The sequence below is a fragment of the Andrena cerasifolii genome, chromosome 9 (genome assembly GCF_050908995.1).
Source record: "Andrena cerasifolii isolate SP2316 chromosome 9, iyAndCera1_principal, whole genome shotgun sequence".
Taxonomy (NCBI): domain Eukaryota; kingdom Metazoa; phylum Arthropoda; class Insecta; order Hymenoptera; family Andrenidae; genus Andrena; species Andrena cerasifolii.
This window is the reverse complement of record NC_135126.1, coordinates 8605435-8625403: the sequence shown is the minus strand read 5'-3', so window position 1 is coordinate 8625403 and position 19969 is coordinate 8605435. Positions and strand designations below refer to the sequence as shown.

General features: G+C 39.8%; 1 protein-coding gene across 5 annotated transcripts in view; it reads left to right on the top strand.

Annotated features, from left to right (window-relative positions):
* The window catches only part of Sytbeta (Synaptotagmin beta), a 155361-nt gene that overhangs the window by 65367 nt on the left and 70025 nt on the right, over positions 1-19969 (top strand). For 3 of the 5 annotated variants that reach the window (XM_076819634.1, XM_076819630.1, XM_076819633.1), the window contains exon 1: positions 3105-3507. The gene's annotated coding sequence lies outside the window, so the exon portion shown is untranslated. Of the gene's footprint in view, positions 1-3099; positions 3508-19969 lie in introns of those variants that run through there. The other 2 variants (XM_076819631.1, XM_076819632.1) reach the window with 2 other exon arrangements.

Below are 19969 nucleotides of genomic sequence, written 5' to 3'. Positions count from 1 at the left end.
TTGAGGAACCTTATCCCAAGGATACCGAGTATAATAGTTTCTCAGTGCTTTCAAGTTGGATATAGCTAGTACCTATATATACGTACATGCACGGTTTCTTCGTTCATATGCCTTCCTGGACAAACACGATTTTCGAATTTATTTATTCCCCTTTATTGATTCATGATCAAAATATTCGAGTGAAATGTCTACTTATATCAGTCATTATTCTACATCTTTCTCAATCCTGATACGTGTAATTAAGCTGTTGATTACAGCTGGATATCCTTTCTTGTAAATACTTGTGAAACTTTAGGTAAATCTTTGGATGTGATTACAACGCATTAATATCCCCGCGCAATGTCACTTCTCCAAGCCTATTATTTAAAAAAAAAAAAACGAATAAAACCTTATTCAAGTCTGCTTTCGCCAAAAGCTTCGTGGAAACATCGATAGCGGAGTCTTCCTGTACGTCGGTTTCTTTGATGACAAAGGGGCCGAGTGCAATATTTCTCAGGCAGCCATACAATTCCAATGGCACGCGTAAAAATGTGCAACTTTTCTCTTATAAAAAGTAAAAGAAACTAGTATCCCAAGAAACGTTATTTTTTATCTCTTTCCCAAGAATCTATAGCTTCAGGAGTTACACTTCAGCGACCTTTCCGTTTTATGGAATAAAATTGCATTAGCATATATTCCGTTTTTGACAAGATCGACTGAGGAATTCATGAAAATTCGTTCGGTGTTTACGACTTTCCCCGCTATTCGTTCTTTTACGAACCTTTGCCTTGTACACGCGACCAGGAAATCAGAAATATTTCGCCCACGTAAAGGTGGATTGTAAAGGGCGTTTGATCGCGCCGTTAAACTTACGTTCATCTTTGCGAGCATCTAAAATCTCATAACGTAAAGGTATGCCTGTAATATTCCAGCGCGTCTTATTGCGAGGCGAATTCTTGGGATGTCAGTCTTCTGATTGCGTGGAGGGTTGAAACGGGTTGCTAATTAAACGGTTGTAGGATTGAAATTACAATTTCGAAACGGTCCCTTGGCATTACTGCTTTAATTTACGAAGTTTTCATTTAGATGGTGCGACCTGTTTTTCTTTCATTATATGTAGGTACATATTTAATGTTTATGCCTTCCCTTCGCGCTACTGAGGCCGCGGATAAAGGGATTCCAATAAAATCCTAATATCATTGTCTGAAACAGATGGAAACGTTGGCATTCTGTCAGACACTGTTAGCCACCGTGTTATCCACGAACAACAACATCTTTCAATAGCAGACATTCGGTTCCGCATCTTCCGAGGGGTTTCAGTATTTCCTGTCGCTCGTCGAATGTATTTATAACTTAGCACAGAGGGTGGACAATGTAATATATCATAGAATGTAGAATATTCATTTGATTCCGACAATTTTTTTGCGTAGAATTTTATAGGACTTTCATCCCCTGAACATTTCAAGACTAGGTACTTACGTTACATTAACATTTTGATGCAATTCACTTGCAGAGCAATTTTATCACTGACCAAATAAGATTGACATTTCGTAATTCCCATTTCGCTGTTCCACTGCGCTATTTTTACGATTATTTTATTGGCCCTCAGACTTTCTTCTCACGAAAGTGACACCGTCGCCTTGTCCGTCCGCAAGGGATAATCCCAAATGTTTTATTTCGTTCTTCCAACCAGATAATCTAAGATGTGATGGAATACCTGGTGTTTCAGACGAAAAACGGCGACGAATGAAATCCAATCCTTTTGGGGAGATGAAACTTGAGTAACGATAATACCGAAATAAGTAGTAAAATAATGACACAATTTCGTAAGATGCCATGGAATAACGGATCGGTTTTTTAAATGTAATTGGGAGCATCTTTCTGTTCAAGATTCTGAACGATTTTCACTTAATTAACACTTTCTACTTGATCCATATCAGAACACTGTACGATGTCACAAGGACCCAAATTAATTAAATCATTATAATTTAGGAAAAGAGGCAAGCAAGGCCTTTAAGGGGTAATACCTAGTCAGGCGGCCGAAAAGAGGCGAATATTTGTGATTTTTTTTTGAAAAAGCGGAAGCATATATTTTTACAGAATTGTTTGCACTTAAAAGGGCAACGTTTAAAGAACATTTGGTAATTTTTTCGTAGAAAAATATTTACGTTTATAATAAAGTAACAACTGACATTTAAGAAGCCTTTTATAAATTCGCAACCAGATTATCTAAAATCAAAAAACAAAAAAGATTTCGTTAGTATATTAATGTATCCTCTGATTAACGGAGGGAATTTTCGGTATATTAATTCAAAACAAAATGGAGGCTATTTAAAGTTGAAGTGTTGAATTTTTTCGCGTGATTTTTACACGAAAAAATCATGATTTCAACTTTAAATTGTCACCATTTTGTTTTAAATTAATATTTCGGGCATTCCCTCCGTTAATCAGAGGATACATTAATATACTAACGAACTCTTTTTTGTTTTCTGGTTTTAGATAATCTGGTTGCGAATGGCAGTGCTCACCGCAAAACCAATTTTTTAAAAAGGCTTCTTGGATGTCGGTCGTTACTTTATTATAAACCTAAATATTTTTCTACGAGAAAATTACCAAATGTTCTTTAAACGTTGCTCTTTTAAGTGCAAAAAGTTCTGTAAAAATATATGCTTCTGCTGTTTCAAAAAAAATTCACAAACATTCGCCTCTTTTCAGCCGCCTGCCTAGATATAACCCCTTATATACCTACTTCATTTCGAAGCACGAAATCGCTCACCCCAATTACGCAATTCTACATTTCGACTGCGATAAAACGCAACGCCTTATCTCTGGGTTATAAAAACCGATTGTTCTACGTTGGCCGGCTCACAGCGAGAACAATTAGCTGATAAGCGTTCCCTGATAAAGGTTAAATGTCAAGCTGGATATGGAGGTGAATTAATACTCGATTGTCTCATTCCTCGATCCGTGTGGTTCCTTTCCACGTAAATCCCCAACCCCTACCACAACCTCGTGTTGTTCTTCCGTTCACCCTACCCGACGCGATCCCCTCTCGGCCTCCTACGGTCGCCCTATCACGGTCGAGCGTTGCCGAAAGGTGTTCAGTTATCAGCGCGCCGCGACTCGAGCACCAACTACCCTCGCGATCGTTTCTGATAATTCGCCCATCGACCGCCGCGATCGATAAATTTCTCGTGCATTATAAATAAAACACTGATCCATGGGTAATCATTTCGCTATTATCGAACGGAAATAATAGAGCTCTCACGGTCTTTAAATTTAATACTTATTCAATTTAACAATGAAACGTGCTTTGAAGCGTGTGAAACTGTAGATGTAATTTATCGGGGATTTCGTCGGTTTTTATTAAAGCAACCGCGGGGCGTTCGTGGTCGCTGGAAGCGGGCCGAAAGTACTCCAAGTAGTACGAGTCAACGGTGGGAGCTTTCGCAGGCGATTCAGCTTGTACCTGTTTCAACGTCCGACTGCCCGATGACTGCTCCTTGATTCTGCAAAGGATTACGAGATGTGAGTATTTTGAGAGCGAATATTTCGAATAACTATTTACTGAAAATTTCAAGGCATTAAGTGTACAGCAAACTATTTTCATACACGGAGTTTTTATTATTTTAAACACTGCGCATTACAGAAATCAGTAACGTATCAAATATAATAGGGGTATACAAATTTCGTATTATCTATTGGAAATTAATAAAACTGTGATTCGATTTGAGTAAATTTCCAAAGCTCGCGTAATTATGTAACTTCTATGAGGAACTTTTCTACAGTCTTGTAGAATATTACTAAGAAGCTGCAAACTTCGTTCTATTCTTGTAGCTCGAATTTCTTGAAACTTTCTTCGAGCTCTTTTAAACGTTAAAAATTGTCAGGTATTAAAAATATCCTAAAGAAATTTTGAAATAAGCCAAAAGGTTCAAATGTTAGTGCACATACATTTTCATATAGCGCTCATTACTTTGTTACTTCATCATGAATAATTATGATGGAAGAAGCCATTCGTTTTCCAATTACAGACATAAATATGTATCCATCATTATTCTGGCGTCCCGTTCGATCACTTTGTTACCACACGACCGAGTAATGCGCAATGTTATAATACCCACTGTTCGTGGAATGACGGGTTACTCAACCGAAGGGTACAACGGTCCGATAGCAAATTGTGTTGCAGGAAAATGTTCAATCGAATCAATATCTCTTATCGGTCGTGCTATCTAAACAGTCGTACTCGCGCAGCACAAGATTGCACAGTACATGCTCTAATATAAACAGACACAGGTCGCACAGTTTCAGACACCCTATTCGATTTTACAACGAACATTCAATTTTTACAACCTTCTCGACACCCTTGCGGCTCGAATGCGTAAAAGAAATATATAATCGGTTGTAACATTGTTTCACGAAATGGGTAATAGAAGCCCGGGCGAGCATCTCGATATAACTTGTACAATATAGCAGGAGTAATGGAACATAGTTCGCATAGCGTGGATTCCTAAGAAATCCGCCCACTTTCGATGCAATAACCGTTCCGCCACGTGATAAACGAAGAATATTAAAATATCGGTATCGAATTACTCGTAAATAATTATTCTATTGGCGTAGCAACATGTTCTCGCGGTAAATTCCTGTGGAAGCTAGCGATTAAGAGTCTGATACATTTTTTTCATTGTACTTACATATTCCACGGGGGGAGCACGTTCTTCTGCTTACTTCAGATTAAATTTAATAGTATACGGACCCCAAGTTGCTATGAATAAAAATTGCGTTAGAATAAAGATGAAATTTTTCATGAATATGAGTGTTTTAAAACGAGGAAGAGAGAAATTGAATATTGCATGGGGCATCGTACCGCGGATGACCTTCTTTGAGAATTTATTGCCTTTTTTTCATGCGAATCAGCATTATTATACGCGAGTTACTTTTTTAACGTCGTCGACGTCCACTGAGGGGGAACGAAATTCCTCGTATTTTTCTGCTGAGCTCTGATAATAATCGTAAAATAAATGGTGGGGTCCATTGTGTCGGGGGGGAACAACCCCCGGAACGAAATAAAGATCAAGGGCCGATAAATCATCGGAAGTGAGGCATCAGCTGTTCTGATGATAATACACACTGCGAAACTTGCCGCTTTATATCCCTTCGCACCAAACAATCACCTGGAATCATATTCCCTAAAAGGGAGAAGTTTTAAGAGTTTTTAGAGTAAATCATCATGGAAGTCTACCATAATGATTGCGGTGATTTGTAAATTTGAATTACGTGTCAGAAATTCTATATTATGAATTCTATAAAATTCACTGTATTGTGTACTCGTAATCTTTAGAAGTTAAGAACTCAAGAGTGCCCACACAGTGTACCTACAGAATGTAATTTTACCATTTCTGTGCTTTTGAATATCTGAGAGTTCTGTTACTTAAACAGTATCGAGTGAAACGATTTGCAGAAAATCGAGGTTTCTGGGCAACCTTGAAAGAAGGCTTTGAAGTTTCGCAAAGGTAAATACTCTAAGTAGGACTCCCTTTGCCACTTCTGTTAATACTTGGTAACCTATTAGCGTTGTTTGATCCTTGGCATTTCTTGAAATTCGGAAAGGGATGTTTAAGTACCTAAAGCTATTAAGGTTTCTGCTACCTCGGATTTAAACGTCACTTGGACTGTTTCACTCTATTACAGATATATCAATTAGAAGTATCCAGCATCTTAAATATATCCACTGAATTTAAATTCCACCAGAATTAAAGATTCGCTCTTCGTTCCTTCCAAAAAATCCTGGAGTCATGATTCGAGTTATAATATCACATAATAATTCATGGCAATGCTTATTCAAATCTTATTCCTAATTAAATGGGAACCAATGCTTAAATCGATATTCCATTAACGATTGCAACTGTTCTTCTTATTTCCTATCGTTTACTTTTCAATTCTCAATACGCACGATGCTACGGATGGGGTAGATTATAAGGCTTTCGAACAATCTGCAAACGAGTATAAATATTTCGGAATTTACATTTCAGATCTCTAGGGTAGATTTTAATTTCTAATATACCCAGAAGAAACTCCAGTTTCCTTGGACTGGCAGGAGTTGAAGTGTCTTATTGTTAGATAGCGTTTCTCATATGGATACGAATCTTTGCGCAGAAGTAAATGCCCCTGAAAATCTTTAATCCGCTCCGCGCAACCTTTCCGGCGTAGATTTCTTCAAACAAGAATTTCTACGGACCCCAGGACATTCACTTTGCCTTCCAATTTCAGTAGACATTGTAATGCACAGAGTACAACGTTGGGGGAAGCAATACTGTTATACGTAAAGTTTAATCCGATTAGTTTCGAGAATGCTTTCACGGCGACCCTTTATGGTTCACACTTTATTTCATCAAACCGTTAAAGTCGGGGTACCTTCATATTTCTATACCGGATGTTGGCAACGTGAAATTGTTCTTTGGCGAGACTTCTATGCTAGTAAAATGCAGTCGTATCGCTTGCCTAGGTTGTAATTAAATTCGCACATAAATTGCCAGTTACTACACGCCGCTTTCCAATATTTGTAACGCGATATCCATCAGTGGAATTCTACTTTCTTCTGAAAATTTAAATTCGCATCATTCTAGTCGATCACGATGGAATTACACGAAATTTACAGAATCCGAAATTGTAGCTTGCTCGTGAAACGTGTTTCCTCTGGAATCGAAATAATAAAATTTCACGGTTCTTATCGCCCTGAGCACCACTCGCAACGCGCCCCTCTTCTCCCCAGAGAAACGTCGCGGGCGATAATCATTTATCATAGTCGTTGTGACAGAAAGGCGAGATGGCTGAGTACAAGTGGTTCCGAAGGAACGCAGTTTCATCGTTTTTAAACGACATTGGGAAATGTTGAATTAGTTTGTCATGCCACGTCGTATCTATGAGTACCATTAAGGGGATAAAGATTGAAAAATGTGCAGCGTTTTACGTGTCGCGGATTAACATTCGCAGATACCTCAGAAATTTCTATTTAAAATCGTGCCTTGTTTAAAAAGTATCATCATATCTCTCAGAACACTTGGATGATTCCTTTTTTATTAAAAAGAAATGTCAAATCTCCATGTAAAGGGCCTAGTATACTTTTAGTTAATAGCAGATTTTTGCATATCTTATTTAAAGAGCTTCTCGGAAGAATTTGATCCCTGAGACTAAGGGATCCCTTTACTACTAGAAATCCTTCATTCGAAATGAAATGTAGGTGTATCTCAACTTGGTTCTAATTTTACGGTGGATATAAAACAAAATTCACAATTTATGACGAGAAATCCGAATAAATATGTTCAGGTACTATTTCTTGGTAAAAATACTGCCTTTGCGTTGGAGAGTTTAGATTTTTATATTTAGTATTATTAGATATGTTTGTTGCACGCGGAATGCTTTCCGGGAAAAGGAGGTGGAAGCCCTCTTGGGAAGGTGAAATGATTATACCCGTTATCAGGATTCTTTAATTTCGTGCGCATTATATTCCTCCTCCATATAAAGTGAAACGATAATGAGTATTGATGTCTGGTGAAGTTAATGAAGTCATTAGGGAAATACGCAGAGCTAAATCTAAGTGTGCTCTGTACTTTCATTCGAAATTAGTAATTAAGGGAAAAATGAATAATTATGGATTCGTAAAACTACATTTTCTAAGAAAGATTCATTATTTTGGAAATATCACGTTCCCATGGTTCCAGAATCCTCTGCGATATGGTTAAACGCTCTGAAACAACTCTTCCAATAATTTAAATATTCCACGTCTGAAATGTGTTAATGTCTGTGAATATCAAATAAATTCAATTATTCATTTCGTTCCTTTCACGATTCCCCACCAATGTAGAGGGAAGAACAGAATTTCATCGATGATACTCCCCTGCATCCTCGCCAAATCCTCATTTGTGAACCCGTGGAAGCTTTCCGTAATGATGCAAACTGAATAGCCTGCGTTACCTAATCGTTTATTTCATCAATGCTGACAATGCGCTGGTCTTGTTCGATGTATAATCATTAATCGTTTTAATCGATACGTGTCGCGTTGCAGCACGATTCAGCGCTGACGTTAGAGATAAAGCGAATTCACTGATTGTGAGTCCTCTTCTTTCCCCTCCCCCTTTCGTGAATCAGCATTTGTTTCCATTTTCACACCTAAATGCCCACGCACAAGTGATGGACAATTACGGGGCTTTTTGTCGATTGGACGCAGCGATGAACTATTGAGACAGAACAAACGTGACTTTGCTTGATTCGTTAATACGAATAAGCGAGATAATTTGATTAAACGGGGTGGGGGGATAATTGGTGAAAAAGCGACGCTCACGGCGTTATTCGTTTTTCCCCCAAGTGGCCCATTTTGCTCTTTGAAGCGTTTCGCGATTCCTATAGTTACATTGACGGTGCTTGATTGGCTGGGGACAAAAGTAATGGTTAATTGAAGGGATTTTCTGTACACGTTCAATCTGGTCTGTTGTTTCCAATATTGATCGATAACAATATTATATTTATAGCCGGCGAAACGTCATTCTTATTGAAAGCTACTGTATACTTTGTACTCAATTATTAGAATAGAAACTAAGGACGCAGGGGAATTTTAGAAACCAGGACGTCTTATTGTTAGCTCTCTTGCAAGTGAAGATGAATGAAAGTGGAACACGAAAACGTTGCCTGATTCAATGAGATCTATCTCCCTTTGACCAAATTCTTCTTCTAAATACAACAATATATATTCGCAGAGCCCTGCAGCAATTCTTTTTTCTAAATCTCTTCTCATTCTTCACGCCAGAGTGTCAATTCAAATTCTTTGACTAACAAGGGATCATCCCGAACCCGGAAATTCAAAAATTTGTGAAACTTTGTGAATACGTAGGGAATTTCCTCCTGATTACAACGGAATTTTTGTTTGCTGCCCATATTCACTCTCAGGGGGTGTGATTGACCCCTGAAAATCTGGTTATTTTCCGATTTTGTGATATAACTCGTGAACTGTAAAATAATTTTTTTACCAAACGATAGATCTAATTAAAAGAAGTAACTTTTGTCTTGAAACTTTTTCTTTATCTCTTACACTTCCCTAGTTACAGCACAAAATCGGAAAATAGCTGAATTTTCAGGGACTAATTGCGCCCTCTTCGAGTGAATTTGGGCAGTGAACAAAAATTGCGTTGTAACCAGGAGGAAATCCCCTACATATTCACAAAGTTTCAGAATTTTTTGAATTAAGTAACTTTATATTTCATACAGTAGAATCAGTTGATATCGTATTTCTCTTATTTTAACTCATCGTTAGAAGAAGACTGCACACGTTGCTAGAACCACCCCGGACGAGATACAAGGGAGAAACGATGATCGCAATACCCGAAGGCACGGCTGAAAAGTAGTATTCATCAGAGCTAGAGCTTCTGCGAAGAATAGCGATGTTGGGTCAATCTCTTCCACTCCGGGTAACTCTATCTTATGCAAACGATTCTTCGATTGTAACCCAACCCCGTAGTTGCCAGCCAGGTCGATGCCGCTGAAAGCTCGGATCGCAATAGGCTGCGGCTTCATTTCTATCTTCGCGTTTATGCCAGCCCCGCAGTTCGATTCTTTCGTGAGAAATGAAAGGGCGCTCGGCTCGCATGAAGAGCCTCTTTGTTTAGAAAAAAAAGAGACAGTATATTGGTGGAACTTTCGTTATACCATGGTTGGAATAGAGCAGTTCCGAGCGGTTTTAATAAGGAACCCCTTCAGAGCGCCCGATATTGGATAAATTGGGGATGGTGCCCCGCGAGGAGTTATCGAACGGTCGCAGGTTGAGCGAGATTAATGGAAAGTCCCTTCGGACCCTGGCCATTTAAAAGACAGTAAGAATGTAACGAATGTAATCACGAATGTAATCAGAATCGAACCTACTACTGGCAGTACTTTTAATTGCTTTGGAATTTGCAAATTCACCGGAGGCACATCTCTGAGAAAGTGGAATGTGGGGCGTTAGAAAAGAAGCGCGAGTACCTTTGGCGGGATGTAATCCCTGAACGAATGAATTGCGCGAAGAAGTTCGAACAGAATCGAGCATAGATTGGCTGACTTGGTCGATGAGTAACAAGTTCTGAAGTAAAGATTGAAGGGGTATTTCGACATTCACAAACAAGGAATATCTTCCCTCTGTGCTATAAATTGCTCGATCATGTGACCTGGAAGAGCATGCTCTCGCAGGTTCCTCGTCGAATCGATATTTCCCATCAAGATCCATTGTAGACAGACGAACTTTATGTGCATATCCGTTCTCCATGAGGGAGTTCTTCATAAACCTGTGTTTGGACTACGACGACTAGTTTTTAAGTGATACTTTACATTTTCACATTATTTCCCGTGTACGTACATACATATTCTGTATTTGGCGCACGTATGCGGTAGAAAAAGCTCGGCTTCTGTTCCTTGAAGGTATAAAACAGCATCGTACGTCGTCTGTAGTTCGGAGCAGATTTATTTGGAAAATAACTGGAGCAAATAAATCGATGGATTTAAACGAAATTAAGTACGCGGCGCAATTAACTGTTTCCATATTTCAAAGCCACGCGATTCGAGCTGACGTACGTTTCATTGAGGGCTATTGGAAAAAATTTCTGATTGGCATTTGCGGTTGAATGCTTCCCGTCGTATCGATTTCCCTTAAAAAACAGCCACTCCTCAACGGTGGCAAATTGATTTGGGAACTGCCAACATTTGACAAATGGTGTGGGGGCTTGTACGGCACGTAGGTGACAAATTATTTTTCCCTTTTTCCTCGGTTGCCACACAATGATTTAACCAATCCATTCGGGGAGACACAACGAAACTCACTTCTTTCGTTCTGGGGAAATTTCAAGTTTTCCTTCTCCTCCTTTAAAGGGAGACTAGATTACTGCGCAGTAGAATGGCCATGAAATAATGGATGACTAATTTACATAATATCAGTGCATATCAAGTAAAATTAAAAGCGTGAAAGCTCCTCTGTTTATGGCGAGAATACAATAACAATTGTATTGCTAGCGCTGGCTTACGACTCGAGAAATATCGCAGAAACTGAAAAGAATAAATAAATGAAATGTGTGAAACGGAAGAAATATTTTCGTACCACCTTTCTTACACGACACGGCAATTTCATGTGCACCGATGTAATAACACACACACCACGAATAGCGTTTGACGATGTGTTCCAACGGAAATTTATATGAACAAGTGCCAACGCTTCAACGTCTAGGTATTACCGATTCGTATAACGAGCGAGTTGACTCGTGTTCGTATTCGGATGAATTCGCAAGTAGCACCGTCTAGATCTAAAGAGATTATACAGAGGTAGCAGAAGGGGCAAGTGAAACATTAAAGACACGCAGGCATAGGAAGTTCTCTAAAACACCGTTTCCTAGTAATTACGAACACCGAAGTTCGCGGCTGTCGAAGCGACAGAGCGCCGCCGCCGTCTAGCGTGCTACGTTTCCATTTTCCGTCGAATGGAACGAAAATTTCGTTGACTGCATTTACCACCGACACCCTGACAATTTGCCCGTTTGAATTAAACGTGCCAGCCACGCGAAGTCGAGCAAACGGAACCGCGGAAATAAAAAAATAAATTGTCCGATCGAAAATGCATCCAGAAATTGTCGAAAACAATTCGCGACAAGCCTGATTTCCCGTGAAATTAATCTCCGCGATTTTCATTGAAAAAGGTAGCAGGCATGTGTGCCTGCTTGGCATTTCAATTAAAATCGCGTGCTTTTTACCCGGAATTGGCCTGGGATTCGATCCCTTTGTCGCGTGTATTTGCACTTGAGCGATATCGTTATCAGTCCGCTAATTAGCGAACGCACCGCCGGGAATTAATCCACGGTGGGAGGGATCCGAACGAACCCAGGGTCCAGATGCTAGGCCCATTAATGCCACTGCTAACACCTTTAACGGTGGTCGGTGCATTGGAAATCAATCGTTGCGGTGAGATTCGTCCACGTGGACGGTACTTCACCATGGCCGCAACCTTGTCGTTGTTAATGGCGATGCTGTAAATGACAAATCGATTCCTGATCTGTTCCCCAGAAACGATACGTTCGTCTGAAGTTCTCGCAGCAATATTGCATAATCAACAAGTAAACGACTATCTCGATGGGGATTAAACTATTATTAACAGGGGTGTTAATAGGTCTGGGGATCGATGAAATTTCAGTGACCAAGAACCTCCCTAATTACCTAATGTTTCGCTGTTCCAATGGGTAGTTTGTAATTGGTAATAGTAGGGGGTGAGTTGCAGGATCTATAGATCGATAATTATTTTTTCAGCGAGTTCGAGTTTATGCTTTGGGGAGTTCATAAATTAAGGATTCCATACCACGGTGTTGTTTGTTTTAGATTCTATTTTAGTACACTGTATTTTCTTCGCGGTGTCTTCCTGTAGGTATGGAGATTGATGAAGGGGTGTTGTTTTTCCACCATTTCGTGCCGACGATTCTCTCCCCTTCACAGAACCGGGGGATAACAGTGTTTGGTTCCGCGGAGAAGAAATTTCCGCGATGAGAGCAAACTTTTCGATTAAGTACAAGAGGTGTTCCATTTTTCTTTATAACTGGATGTGTCTTGGGAATTGCTTTGAATTAAGAAAACGGCGGGCGCGTGGTGATTGATGAAGGTAGGGAGAATCATTATAACTTCATAGGAAGAAGTTAGTAGGTGGAGACGTAAAAAATATTTCATTGAGGGATTTCATGTTCTGCATCTGCAGGAGCCACGAAGTCAACAGTCTCTTCTGCTCGAGCACGACGTAACCAGCTCTCTGTGTCATTTGCCAGTGGCATCCGTTCCCATGGTAATGACGTTTGAAATGCGCAACGCAGTGGATACGAGCTATCATTAACAGACAAGCTCAAATCCATGTTCGCCCTTTCAGATATTCTTGCTACTACATTCAATGTCGCGTTTATAGTAGGGGAGACCGGGGCTAAAAGTTCCGGGGGTAAGTTGCTCCGACGGCTCTATCTTCAAAATAAAAAGAGCGTTGTACTTTAAATTATTTTTTCCGTGTGAGTTGATCACGCCACTCTGTCGCCCACTATAATAGCGTCCGCGACAGCGAATTGTGTGGTTGTAAGCAAGGAGCTATTAGTCGCGTACCAGATAAGTAAAAATTTTTCTATCATTACTTTTTGGTCTATTTCAATTATTTAACGTCGATATTATAGATTGAATCGTTCTTATGGATCAAATGACATTTAAGAACATGGTGTAATAGTGTTTATCGTTTGAATACATGTATAAGCAGAATAGTCTTTGAAATTGCTACATGTGTCGGTAGGGGCTAGTTGTTACCGTGACTTGGGGCACGTTGTTACCGTAAAAACTTGCCCCGCCGCAAATAGGTCTGTGAAGATAGCACCCCCAAATTCGATTTTTTAAAAAAACTCAACTGCATTCGTTTGTTCATCGTATGCCCATGTTTGCCCATAACAAAATTTTTTTTGCCCACCCTCCAAAAAAAGTTATGAACAAAATAAAAAATTTGTCTTCATCACCCACGATGAATGCATTTCAATTTTTTAAAAGAAGGATACGAATATACCCGACCTGGCCACGTTTGCCCACTTTCAGATTTCATTTGCCCACCCTCCAGAATTTAAATAAAAAATAAAAACCTCGAAAAGAAGGGTACAGGTGAAGCGATCGCGTTAAAGTTCGATTTTTCTAGAAAATATTATCAAAATCGGTCTTTCAACGATGCAGTCCGTTAGTTTAGATGTAGAAGAGATTTGCCCATGCATTAATTTCGTATGTCCACCCTCCAGAATCGAATTATTAATAAAGATAGCCAAGAAGTGCGGTACCCGTTGAAGCGATCGCGTTAAAGTTCGATTTTTCTGGAAAATATTATCGAAATCGTTCTTTCAACGATGCAGTTCATTAGTTTAGATGTAAAAGAGATTTGCCCATGCATTAATTTCGTATGCCCACCCTCCAGAATCGAATTATTAATAAAGGTAGCCAAGAAGTGCGTCGTTGGAAAGAATTCGAGTGTATCGCAGACATCTGTTTACGTTTCGGCAGTGGCACTCGGCGCTGCTACCCTTTAGGGTATCAACGCTGCGTGTCGTCATCGAACGTGCCGAAACGTAAACAGATGTCTGCGATACCCTCGAATTCCTTCCAACGACGCACGAAAGTCAGTCGGTCTACAGAGTTCGGACGCAACTCTTGCAAGACCGTGCATTCATTTACGGTTTGTGAAGTAACTGTGAGATTATATTATTTTCCGTTGTGCGATATCATTGCGGTAATTAGTGAAAAATGACTAGAAAACCACTCTGGTGTTATTCTGCACATGCTGCAGATGTGTGAAAAGTGTGAAGTGTTCGATGAGCGATACAAATTTAAGTGTCGTTCCAATAAAGTGAAAAAGAAGTGTGTGCAACATTTTTTGGATAACATGTCACCAAACACCTTCAACCTCTACGGTGAGTACAATCGATTTTGATAATTCATTCGGAAAAAAAACGAACGGAAAGGTATTTGGTTCAACAGGTACCGCACTTCTTGGCTATCTTTATTAATAATTCGATTCTGGAGGGTGGACATATGAAATTAATGCATGGGCAAATCTCTTCTATATCTAAATTAACGGACTGCATCGTTGAAAGAACGATTTTGATAATATTTTCCAGAAAAATCGAACTTTAACGCGATCGCTTCAACGGGTACCGCACTTCTTGGCTATCTTCATTAATAATTCGATTCTGAAGGGTGGGCATACGAAATTAATGGATGGGCAAATCTCTTCTACATCTAAACTAACGAATTGCACTGTTGAAAGAACGATTTTGATAATATTTTCGAGAATAATCGAACTTTAACGCGATCGCTTCATCTATACCCATGTTTTCGCGGTTTTTATTTTTTATTTAAATTCTGGAGGGTGGGCAAATGAAATCTGAGAGTGGGCAAACGTGGCCAGATCGGGTATATTCGTATCCTTCTTTTAAAAAATTGAAATGAATTCATCGTGAGTGATGAAGACAAATTTTTTATTTTGTTCATAACTTTTTTTGGAGGGTGGGCAAAAAAAAATTTTTTATGGGCAAACGTGGGCAAACGATGGACAAACGAATGCCGTTGAGTTTTTCCAAAAATTCGAATTTGGGGGTGCTATCGTCACAGACCTACCGCAAATGTATAAATTGTTTCCGCTGTGCTTTAAGATGCGAACATATGAATGAAAGGCGGAAAGGGACACGACTTCGATCGAAGTTATGCGTAAAGATAAATAAAAACTGTCGCTTTTGGTTTTCTTTTAAAGATATTACATTTTTGTTGGTCCGAACCTTCATAAATAACCATTATTAATAAAATTCTGCTTTATTTCATTAGAAAATGAAATATTTCATTAAAAGGCAACTCTTATATCATAGTAACAACTTACCCCAATGCGATAACAACTTGCCCCATGTAGGGGTAAGAAGTTCCGCTTCGATCAGCCACAAATAAATTACTTTCTATGGGAAACCTATTACAATATATTAAACACAAGCGTAAAATCAGAAGATATAATAAATTTAACAAGAAATTAGTCAATAGTGAAGAGAATAACTACATTATTTTCCAGTCATTTTTATGGTTTATCGAAATCGGAACTTTTAGCCCCGGCCTCCCCTACCAATAATATCCGGATCTTGTTTACTTCTTCTAAAATTAATATACTTATCAAATTCATCTGCTCAAAAAGTAGTGCACATATGTTCTCGTTCTACCAAAAATTGCGCAGTAATTAATTACTGCTATCACATCGATACGTCAGCTTGCGGTAAACCTCTGTTTTTCGTTCGACAAACACAATACAAAATCAACCCAATGTGTGCATTAATAATAATGTGCGACAACAACACAAGTGAACGTTCGACATTGGTTGACATTAATTAACGAGCACTCTGCCAATTCACAATTTTTTATTCAGAGTGGTGCATGAAAGGATAGAATTTTATTTCGTGCAGGCAACTTAGATTTAAATAGTTAATCCCTTGATCGATAAATTCTTTCGTCTTTCTTTGCGGTTACGTCGAAGAACACTTTTATTGCGCGTTATTTATCTAGGTTTTGAATCGATACGCAACGAACAGGGGTTGGCAGAAACCGTTTTCTTATTTCTGGAGTAATCCTTATCCGGAGAGCTTCCCCCTGGCCCTCATTATAGACCCTCCTGTACTTCCTTTTGGGTGAAAGGTAGTTGGGAAGCCGATCCAATTTCTCGAAACTTTCCCTTGAGCAAAATGTACGGCGTACACTACTTATTGCTACCCCTCCTGTAATCCTTTTGATACGTTATTTAACCCACCTGCACTTTTATTGGTACGACTTGAACTCTGCCCTGACACATTCATTATTATTATATTTTTGCCTATACAAGTTAGAGTAGATGTACCGTTTGTGGTCATTGCACTGTTTTTGGCCATGTGCATAATTATTTTATTTTTAAATTTTTTGCAGACCATTATTATGTGGAGAATTTCACACCATAAATATTTTGTTTAGTTTACCGCCGGAAATATATGGTTACATTTATTGCTTACAGGGAAAAATATTATATTTTTTAAGAAGTGACCAAAACTGGTACAATACCTTAAAGTGGCCACAAATGGTGCATCCACCCTATCGCATTATCACAAATTGTACAGGCTTTTCTTTGCAAATCGTCCTGAATAAAAAGTTAACACTTCGAGTGTCTAGTTTCTGTAATTTTCATTTCTTCAGGGGCTACGAAGATTTTCTCTCTTTTTTTTAATGGAACTGGACAATATAATCAAACTCCTGTCTGAAACAACTGTTCGTTTAACACAAAGGAAAGCTTCGAAAATTATCTGGGATATTCGTTACACTCTCAACTATATTCAACTTCGTATACCCTTTCTATTAAGCTTTAATCAATCACCTCTAATCCGTTGTATCTCCTCCATTCCTTACACTTCACAACTATCCATCCTCATCTAAAACTTTTGCAATCAATGCCTATGTCCTTGAACTTCTGTTAACGTGTAAGATGAAGCTCGCTCTCCCAACATCTTACCATTTACCCCAGTAGATAAAACACTGATTGAATACTTTTACACCACCAGAAACATAGGGACATTTAAAATACTATTTCTATAGAGACATGTACAGTATGAAATATTAATTTAGTGCTCCTCATCGTCAGAAATTTTCCTTCCAAGAAATGTCTTCAATCAGGTATCCTAGCAACTATGAAACGCTAAATGCTAAAACATCAAACGCAACGTAGAGTCTTGATTCGCACGCTCCGAGAGCGAGGTTTCCAGTATTCGTCGTCAATTTACCGCAGCCACGTTTGTTTACCCGCCAGCGGCTGATTGTTATTCAAGAATCGTAGTAAACGAAGCTGTCTCCGCCCACGCCGGTTGACGACGTCGGATCGCGCGGCGTTCTTGCAAACCCGCCGAAATGGATGAAGGGAAAAGTCGCGGTGAACAACGTCATGGGAATTAATGCCGCTTATTCCTTGCCTGGGAACGACGGTTGCAGCTTCGCTGGCGTCTAATTTTTCAATTACCTCGGTTCGTTACTTGCACGAGAACCGACTGCACGACGAAGGGGTAGTTTCAACTGAATTTCACCCTCCGTTTGTGCACGCAGACGGAAGACGGGTGGAAAGGACACGTGGATCGCCACGGCTCGCTACACGCTTGATTTTCGAATCAGATCGAAGGTTATTTAGTTTGTTCGTGCGCTTGGAACGCTGGGATTGAGTGTAAAATTTGATTATGGTGCCGGGGGAGTTACCAAAGGGGGATCTAGCCCACGGTCATGGTCACCGAGCTAACGAATATTGGATCGACGTGGGCACACTTAAATGGCAAATTCCCGGATGCCGAGAAGTTATCGGGCCAACTAGTTGATAGGCTTAATTAGCCGCTAATAGAGCGATCCGTCTGTGATCGATGGCCTGTTGGAAACCACTTGCAGGGTTTATTCGATGAATTAGCCGACCAGACAGAAATAGATAGACACCCCCGGCGACGACCGCCGTGTTGGCAATTGTTCGTTATCGACTGCACACTGTATCGCCTTTTCGAGGTAACGATTGATGTCGCGTAGATTAATAACGCGAAGTAATTTATGCTAATTGCGGGGGGACACGGGATGGTGGTGCCCAGGGCGAGGATATAATCTATAAAGATGGTTTATTAATTGAACCACTGTGTTCTGTGCTTTGTCTAACTGGCTGAGTTTGTGGGTGCCTATAAATAAATTTTCTTTATGCTGGTATGTGTGAAGTTAGATGTAGGATTAAAAAAGATGCAGGAGGATTTGCAAAGTTACAATAAAAACACTTGGCTAGTTACTTGCATCTGCAAAAACGAATTTTCTCAAGAACAAAGTTTTCTACGAAACAAATTCTATTCCACATTTTCGATTCATTGTTACACCCCGTGGTTACCTCTTGCACGGCTCTGGGAAGCACCATTATAGGAAACGAAACTTTTATTAGACTAATTAGTCTCCGGCCTCTGGCATACGTACTCTTACAACTAATATGCGGCTGGGTGTTTGTAATACCAGCAGGAATTACAACCTGTAGATAGCATACTAATTAGTTTCATAGGAATTCGTTACACTTGTAGTATACCAGATTAAACTGAAGTCGCAAGTCATGGTTCTCTCAAGCCATTGAGATGTTAGGATCTCTGAAACGCTGTCGATGCACGCTACAGGATGATAGTATCGACAAGTCTGTATTACACAGGAAAACGCGGAGTGCAGCTTTCCATGCAGCTTCAGATTGTTCGACATAATTCGGTGCGCGTATTCATTGTTCAGTAATCCAGGGGTGCGTCGCCAGCAGCAAGCATTAATTAGACTTAAGAGCTCGCAATCGATAGCAGTCCATCGATTCGACTATTTATACTTTTAATTAATTCCTAGTAAAACGGGACACGGGGTTTGATTAACATCGTCAATAATGTCGTCGAAAGCACGCAGATACAGACTTGAATAATAAGAAGGAAAATTAACAGACCCAGTGGCTTCTCTACTCAGGATTCAGAGAAAATATCAAACGTTGTCTCTTGGCTTTCAACTATCGTCTCCCGTACATCACACAATTTCTTTTCGCCTCATACTCTTAAATATCACTGTGCAAACGTTTCCCTCGACATCTGAGCGTCATTACCTGACTCCAGAGATGGGTAAAGAATTATTTGAAATAATAATTCCGTACACAAATTTTTATTTCAAATAATTGTTTGTCCATCTCTGCCTGGCTCCACCAGGCGCTCTAGAAAAGTGTGCTATATAAAATGTGTCGCGTAAAAATACCTCTGGCCAGCATGCTCCGAAAATCCAGTTGAAATCTAAATAAAATCACTTCGGTGAGAGATTTTTTCCAGAGAAGAATGAAATTTCTGTTTAAATTTTAGATATAAAAGTACACTATGCATGTAAAGGGCATCTATCGCTTGTTATAAAAAAGAAATTTCAATTTGAGCTGCAACCAGCTCAATCATCCCACCTCCGATTTTCCAGAATTATTTGTGTCTAGTTTTTCGGGCTAATTACACGACGCGCGCTAATTGAGAGCCCAGTGACAGATTAACGAACATTCGACACATCCGTCCCACACACGCCTGCTAGCGCCTACGCCGCGTGTCCACTAATTCCGCGTGGTTCGTGCCAGCATCGTCCACGAAATATCGCAGCCTCAATTAATTCGTATTCCGTGGAAACGCTCGTGTCCGATGCACCGCTATGGCTAGCACGCTGCCGCGCGCGATATCGTTGGTTGATTAAATTTACCGAATCACCGCGCCGCCAATACCTCGCTTTTTCGTCAACTCCTTCACTCGAGGCTCCGATCGAAATCGGATTCGCTGCGCTCCCGTTTCCTTCGTGTCACACGTTTTCACGGGAAAGCAATCCCGCGGCGGAGCCTCGTCGCTAATATCGTTAAGTGCCGGCTGCAACTTCT